The 7,923-nt window shown below is 37.5% G+C and overlaps 1 pseudogene; it reads right to left on the bottom strand.

Annotated features, from left to right (window-relative positions):
• Positions 1–4,486: 4,486 nt before the first annotated feature.
• LOC132287451 (small nucleolar RNA R71) lies at positions 4,487–4,584 on the bottom strand (annotated as a pseudogene).
• Positions 4,585–7,923: the final 3,339 nt, after the last annotated feature.

Raw genomic sequence — 7,923 nt, 5'->3', positions numbered from 1 at the left:
GCTCTATTTTGGTTTATTTTTACAAAATATGTATCTAATGTTCAAACTATGTAATGTGCACTTAAGTGCACCTTTTGACACTCTTCAGATATGTATGTAATAAGGCTAAGGGCCAAAGACACTTATATGCCATGTATGCTACTTTATTTTCATAGTTTGTTTATGGAATTTAAGGGATTTCATGCATTGAAGGGTCATATTTTGCATATGACGTCCAATGAGGCCGTAGGCCATTGTAGCACGTCTACTTTATCATTTTACGTATGCGATCTTGTTTACATTTCACAAAACTCTTAAGTTCCATCTTTTGAACTATTTTTGGAAGAATTATGAAAATTTAAGCAAAATCTATGCATTGAGATGTGATTCAAAGCTTCATTTTGATTTAGCATGTTTCAGATGCTTGCATGACACTAGGGAATGTTTTGACACTTGTTTGGATCATTTAGGAAACAAGTATAGCCTTAAAACCAAGCCAACCACCTTCCCCATGGATTACAGTAGCTTTTTCTATTGCTAACAGGTCTATCAGTCGACTGATAGCAGTTAGTGGTCGACCGATATGTGTTCAAATTGAGATCCCGATAGTTTGCATTCTTAAAAGGGGGTTTCGGTCGGCTGGTACTGTACATTAGCCATCTGATGATGGGGTTTCGGCCGGCTGGTATTGTAGCATCAGCCTGCTGATCCTCCCTGAAGCATGGTTTCCGTTCAGCATCTTGGACAGATTTCTTGAGTCAATTTCAGAGAGCCATAACTCCTTCGTTTCTAATCCAAATTAGGTCATTATTGAGCCTAAACTCAAAACCTTGAAGTCAGCTTTCCAATGATACCAACTACACATAAAAACTCTAATAGTACTGAGAGTTATGACAGTTTTAGTGAGATAGGGTTGTGGTATCTCTAAATCAGAAGATGCCTCTTTATTCTAATTTCATATCTTTTCTGTCCGGACTCCGAATCAAGTGATTCTTGAGTCTAAATTTATTAATTCTTCATTATCTTTCCAATGGTGTGCATGGTAGCACTCAATTCAGGGTGAAATGACCATTTTGCTCCTAGGTTCATTCTTATCCGTTCTTGAGACTTCGTTTCGGCAATTGTTTTCTTTGGGTTTTGTGACCTCATTGAGAGTCACATTGGTGTCTTATGGATGTGTAATATCCCTAGAGACCATTGTGTCACCTTTTGCTTCCGCATTCTAGATTCATCATTGGATTTAAGTTTGGTTTATCTTAGGACGCACTAGCCTAAAAACCTAGGCCGTCACATGTGGTATCAAAGCTCCTAGGTTCGAAAACCTTAGGAAGACGGGCTTTGGGTGCATATCATGTTTCATTGATTTGCTTTGATATGTGTACATTTTTTGATGAGCGCTGAAAAGTGCACATTTAAACCCCTTAAGCTTAGGTATTCTGGAACCTTTATCTATCTTATTTTCCTGCTTTAGATTGATTTTGTATTTTTTCATTTTCAAGTATTTATCCCCAAAATAAGCTAACTCAGCTAAATAAGAGCATAATTGAAGCAATCTTGAGATGAATCAAAGAAAGGAGCAAAGTGGGAGCAAAATGAAGTAAGTGGGGAAAATTCAGCAAGTTCGATCGATCTCAAAAAATATTCGATTGATCGAAAGTTCATCGATCTCAGCATTCCAAGATAGATCCAAGCCCTTTGGTCCTTATCGAAAGATCCCACAAAGTTCGATCGATCCAACTTTCTTCCAATCGATCGAAAAGATTCCATCTTATCCACTTATACCACCCTACCTACCGTATTTGTCTTTTTCCCAAAAATATCTTCAAAATATCTCAGATTTCTTTTTATCCAAAAAGGCGCCGCCATAGAGGATCGATCCAGCTTAAATTCGATAGATCTCAGCCATGTTCGATTGATCTCACCATAAGTTCGATCGATCAAACTTCCCAAATCCCGAGAAAATCTAATTTCCAGCTCACTAAAAGTTATCTCATATCCAATCATTGGAAGGAATATTAGTGTATGAGCGCAGCTCATTTGGGGTGATATTTAACCTACCTATATAAGGAATATGAGCCACTTTTTGAGATATAGACTTCAGAATAGATAGAGACACAATTTCCATTTTCTTAGTGAGGAAGAAAAGAAAGGAGGAGGCTAGAGACACAAGCTTGGAGTTCTTCCATCAATCAAGAAGAGGAGCAATCTCTACTATGGAGTTAGCCCTTGAGGGTTGGAGGACACCATCCATGAGTGGCTAGACATCCTCTTGGAGCTAGAGCTAGCCCTAAGCATGCTTTCTACATCTTGATTTATGTATTTTTGAGGGGATTTGTATTGTGATACATGTTTTGACACTTTTATATATATAGATCTTGTTTATTCAATGATTTGTGTGGTTTAATGCTTCCAATTGATCATTTCATTCTATCCATATGCCTATGTATGCTAGAATAGATGTTCATGTGTTTATCTCTATTTCTTGTATTATTGATGCTTGTCTATGTGCATTAATGCTATAGATCAAGAGATTGTCTAGACATAGTGCTTAATGGAATGTTCTTAAGGTTTGTTTGATGGTTCATACTCATTTCTTGATGGATTGTGCCTCTCCCTTACTTTTATTAGTTTAATTTCATGTCATTAGCTTAATTATAATGTAGTTGTAGTTTAGGTGGTAAATGGGAGGACAATCCATGTTTGTTGTTTGATGTTCCATACTTATGAAAGCAAGTAGCATATATCTCTAACCTTGTGATGTGTTTGGATTGTGAGCTTAAAGAATGGATTAATGGCTTATTTTGATATATTGTGCTATCTACCATGTTGCTTAGACAATATATGCTTAATTTGTCATCCATGCTTGTTGAAACAACCACACACACACACACTATGTTGCAATACATGTTTTCCCCCTCATTAATCATTCATTAAGAGTGTAAAAAAGCTATACTTAGTGGTGATCTCAAAATCCCAAGATCTCTCTCTTATTTTCTCTCCATTATATTTAATTGCCTACTTTAGTTTAAATTGCATCGTAGTGTAATTCAACCACCAACCAATCTTTTGATCACTCGACCTATTAACCCTAATCTCGATTCCACGACTTAATACGACCCACAAATCCCTTGGGATGATCCCTACTTTCCCTAACTATATTTTTAGCAAAAGGTAGTAGTGGCAATTTCTAAATGTAAAACTTAGCCACATTCATCATCGCTCTACACCATTATCTTTTGGTGCACAAACTTTCAGGATTTGGGGTGCGACACTCGAAGTAACACCTTTTGGCGCCGTTACCGGGGATTGATTTAAGGCAACGTTGTATTTGTGGAATCAATTAGGAATTAGTACTCTTTTAATCGTGTCTTTACTTTGTTTTCATTTTGGGTACTTATTGTGTTGGTTCTTTTTTGACTAGGTGCATTGAAAAGAATGTGAGCAAAGGAGCATCCAAGCAAAGGAGCTAAGCAAAGCAAATGAAAAAGTCAAAATTCTAAAATTTTGCAAGGCTAAAAACTGAAAAATAAATTGAAGTGCAAAAAGATCCTTTGTGAACTTTTCCTTACTCATTCTCTAGTTAAATCGTCGGCCCGTATGGAGGCTTATATTTCAATTCTTAGATAAATCGTGAGCCCACGTGGAGGCAATTTACTTTTCTTTGCATATTGTTGATAGCATGGGAGTATGGGATTATTGTATGTGGAGGAAGTTTGTTGATTGTTGATTTGTTGCGAAGGTGAAGTGTTTGTTCATTACTTGTTGCTTGTTGTGTTTTGTTGTGCATGCATGATCGTAGATCATTGAAACCTACTCTTGTCCCTCTAAATTTTCATCTTGAATCCGTTGTTCGAAACCCTAGAGGAAGAGGAAGTTCTTGTCAATCCATTTCATCAATGGAAGGACATAATAAGGACCATGTGGAGGACCTTGGTCACATAGACCAACAAGGCATCCTCCACCCAAATGTGCATTATGATAACATGCAAGTACCATTAGGCATGCCGAGGCCATTCGTTCACCCACCACAACAACAAGGCCAAGTTCCATTGGGAATGCCAAGGCCAATCTATGCTCCACCACCTCCCATCATTCAAGGCAATCAAGATGCCCATGTTGCACCTCCAATTGCTAATCCTCCCCTTGCTTTAAGAGATCACTATGTGCCTAATGAATACAATGCACCCACATGCATTCAATTGCCACCATTTAGAGCACACCACTATGAGATTAAACCATAAACCATTCAAATGCTTCCTAACTATCATGGACTTCCAAGTGAAGAACCTAACAAGCATTTGGATGAGTTTCTTAAAGTATGTTCCACCGTGAGATACACAGACATGCCAGAAGAGGTCTTAAGCCTTAAACTTTTTCCATTCACCCTTAAAGACAAGGCAAAATATTGGTTTAACAATCTTAGGCCTTTTTCAATAAATTCTTGGGCAGAAATGGAACAAGAGTTCTTGAAGAAGTACTATCCGATTTCTAAGACCAATGCCATTAGAACCTCAATTCGAGAGTTTCACACGAGGATGGGGAAACGTTCCATGGGGCATGGGAAAGATTCAATGAATTGCTTAGGAAGTATCCACATCATGACATGCCCAAATGACAATTAGTTCAATATTTCTTTGAGAGCTTATCAGACAATTATAAGGGTATGGTTGATGTTTCCATGGGTGGCTCTTATATTGATAGGCATGAGGATGACGTGTGGCGTCTTTATGAGAGCATGAGTGAAAATTCTTTGCATCGAACTTTATCTTACAAGAATGGTAGGAATTCAAGTGAAAGGAAGAGTGTTGGCTTACATCAAGTTGACCATTCCAATGAAATAGCCGCCAAGATGAAATCCTTATCTCAAAGGTTTAATCAATTCTTGATCAACCAAAACTCGGCAAATCAAGTATCATCCGTCCCTAACCATTCCCATCATGCATCCAATGAGACATGTATGACTTGTTCAAGTGTTTTACATTTTACTTCCAGTTGCCTCCATGGGCATGTGCAAAATAAGCATCATGAACAAGTCAATGCAGCTTTTGTTAATCAAGGAAACAATCCTTATGGCAATCGTTATAATCCTAGTTGGAGGAATCACCCAAATTTCTCTTGGAGAAACCAAGGGGAAGGCTCAAACCCTCCCCAAGGTGGTTTTCAAGGGAAGTATGTTCCACCTCTAATGCAAAGCCTAGGTTCCCAAGAATATAGACCATTTCAATCACAAGGAAATCAATTTACTAATTCTCATTTTCCTAATCAACCATTATATTCTCAAGGAAATGCTAGGAGTCCCGCTTTTGAAGAGAAAGTTTTGATCGCTCTAGGTACTCTTGAGGCGAACACTCAACTGCTTCATTCTCATTCTCAATCCATTGCTAAGCTAGAAACCCAAGTAGGGCAAATAGCTAGTACTTTAAATGCTAGAGAGAAAGGGAAAATGCCTTTGAATGCCCCACAAAAGCAACAATGTGTTATGGAGACTCATTCCTCATCGGAAGGTCACATAATAGAGCATGTCAATGTGGTGACTACCTTGAGAAGTGGGAAGATTATGGACAACCAAGTGGGTATGTCCAATGAAGAGATTGAACCGGTGCAACCACAAGTTGACACCCGTCCCGTTTCACATCCTATTCCTCTTTCATTGCATATGCATGATCTTTCAAATGAGAATATCTTGAAAAGTGATTTGAAAGGTGATTTTGAAAAGAAAAATTTGCAAAATGATTTCAAAACTTCTTGTGTTAAAGAGACTTCAAAGAAAATGTCTGAAAAGGTTTTTGAGCCAAGAGCTCCATTTCTGGATGCCTTAAAAGGAGCCATTTCAATTGACAAGCACAAGGCAAAAACAAATGGAATTATGGATGTGTTTAGGCAAGTGAAAGTCAATCTTCCACTTTTGGATGCAATCAAGCAAATTCCGGCTTATGCCAAGTAACTGAAAGACTTATGCACCTAAAAGAGGAAGAACAAAAGCCAAGCACCTAGGAAAGTGGTCTTAACCGAGCAAGTAAGCTCAATTTTGTAGCATAACACTCTTCTGAAGTTTAAGGACCCCGGTTCACCTACCACTTCATGCATCATTGGAGATCATATCATTAATCGGGCTCTTTTTGACTTGGGAGTAAGTGTTAATCTTCTTCCATACTCGGTATATGTCAAATTAGGCTTAGGAGACTTGAAACCGACGTTGGTGGTTTTGCCACTTACTGACCAATCCATCAAAAAGCCTAGGGGTATCATTGAGGATGTATTGATTAAGATTGATAAATTCTTCTTCCCCGTTGATTTCATTATCATTGACACAGAACCAGTCCCGAATCCTAAGAGCCAAATTCCCGTTATCCTTGGCCATCCTTTCTTGGCAACCGCGAATGCCAACATTAATTATAGGACGGGGATAATGAAGATCTCATTTGGCCACATGAAGGTGAAGTTGAATATCTTCAATCCGACCCCCAATTCATTTGACAAGCATGAAGAAGTGAATGTTGTAGAGAAATATCATGACCTTGAATGTGAAGGAATAGAGTCTTTGTGCGAAACCAAAATTCCAAACAGTTTATCTTCAACCCTGAATTCCAAGAAACTTGTTCCAAAATCTTGTTTTGAAAGGGCATGGAAGCCCAAAGATAATGTTGACCAAGAACCAAAAATTTTTTTTGAGCCTAATCTAACAAGTTCTCTAGGGAACCATTTGTTAGGGGGAGTTCAAAACACTTATCACTCCGTCAAGGAGGGGATGCATTATAAGATGTTTGATCCAGGCTAAAAGTGCCTAACGTCTTGCTAGAGACGTTAAAGACTAGCAAGGCATTTCGTAGGGTGTCAAAACCTTATTCCTCCCTCATTTCTATCTTTAATTTCATTTCTTGCGAAGTCTAGATATTGGCTTTGGGGTCATATGCATTGCTAGGAACTGTGATTAAGATTACATGCACTTTTATGTTGAAATTGAGCATTTGGCATAAGTTCGATCGATCTCAAAATGAGTTCGATTAATCGAACTTCCCACCTACATTAAACCTGCATCCAAATCATCCTCTGTCCCATCGATCGAGAAAAACCTGCATATTTCAGCTCTATGTCCCATCGATCGAAGACTTTCCTAGATCGATTTGAAGTTCTTCGATCGATCCAACTTCACCATTGGATCGATCTGCAGTGTCCAACACTTAGAAAAAATTTTGAACCCAAAAACCTGCATATTTTTGTTCTCTGTTAGATCGATCGAACATTTAGTTCAGATCGATCTCAATTCCGGAATTCATTACTTTGACTCTGTTTTAACTTTTAAATTTTAAACTTAACTTAAAAAATAATAATAATAATCATAATAATAATGACTTTATTCTTTTTTATTTTATTTTCTTTTATTTTTCCAAAAATCCAAAAATATTTCCAATTTTTAATTTTTAATTTTTTATTTTTCATTTTTCATTTTTTTTAATTATTTATTCAAAAGAAAAAACATTTTCAATTTTTAATTTTTCAAAAATTTTCAAAAAACTCAAATAATTTTAGATGAAAGATCGATCTAAGTTCGATTGATCTGAAGTTGCAGTTCGATCGATCAAACTGGTTCGGGAAGGTTTTTTTAAAAAAATAAATAAAAAGTCAAGGGTTTGTAGATCGATTCAAAGATCGATCTACACCTTTTCAAACCCTCGTTCCCTTCGACGCTGCACAACCCATCTTCTCCATCTCCGGCGAGACTCCGGCGACCATCCTAAGTGTTGATCCTCTCTCTCTTCCATCGTAGATCTCATTCGCATCTCACCTTTTCGCATCTTAACTTCCCTTTCGGTTTATAGGTGAGATCCGAACCCCTCTTATGTTTAAGCTTCAATTTGAGGAATCCATACTTTAAATGTTAGATCTATGTTGTTTTGATGATGCATATCGCCAATGATGAAGCTTTGAATCTCTTTGAATACG

Source organism: Cornus florida, unplaced genomic scaffold (assembly GCF_030987335.1).
Source record: "Cornus florida cultivar Cherokee Brave unplaced genomic scaffold, ASM3098733v1 CherokeeBrave_3.0.0_Hap2_Chr11, whole genome shotgun sequence".
NCBI lineage: Eukaryota > Viridiplantae > Streptophyta > Magnoliopsida > Cornales > Cornaceae > Cornus > Cornus florida.
The sequence above is the reverse complement of the archived record's forward strand: the minus strand, read 5'-3'. Positions and strand labels throughout refer to the sequence as shown.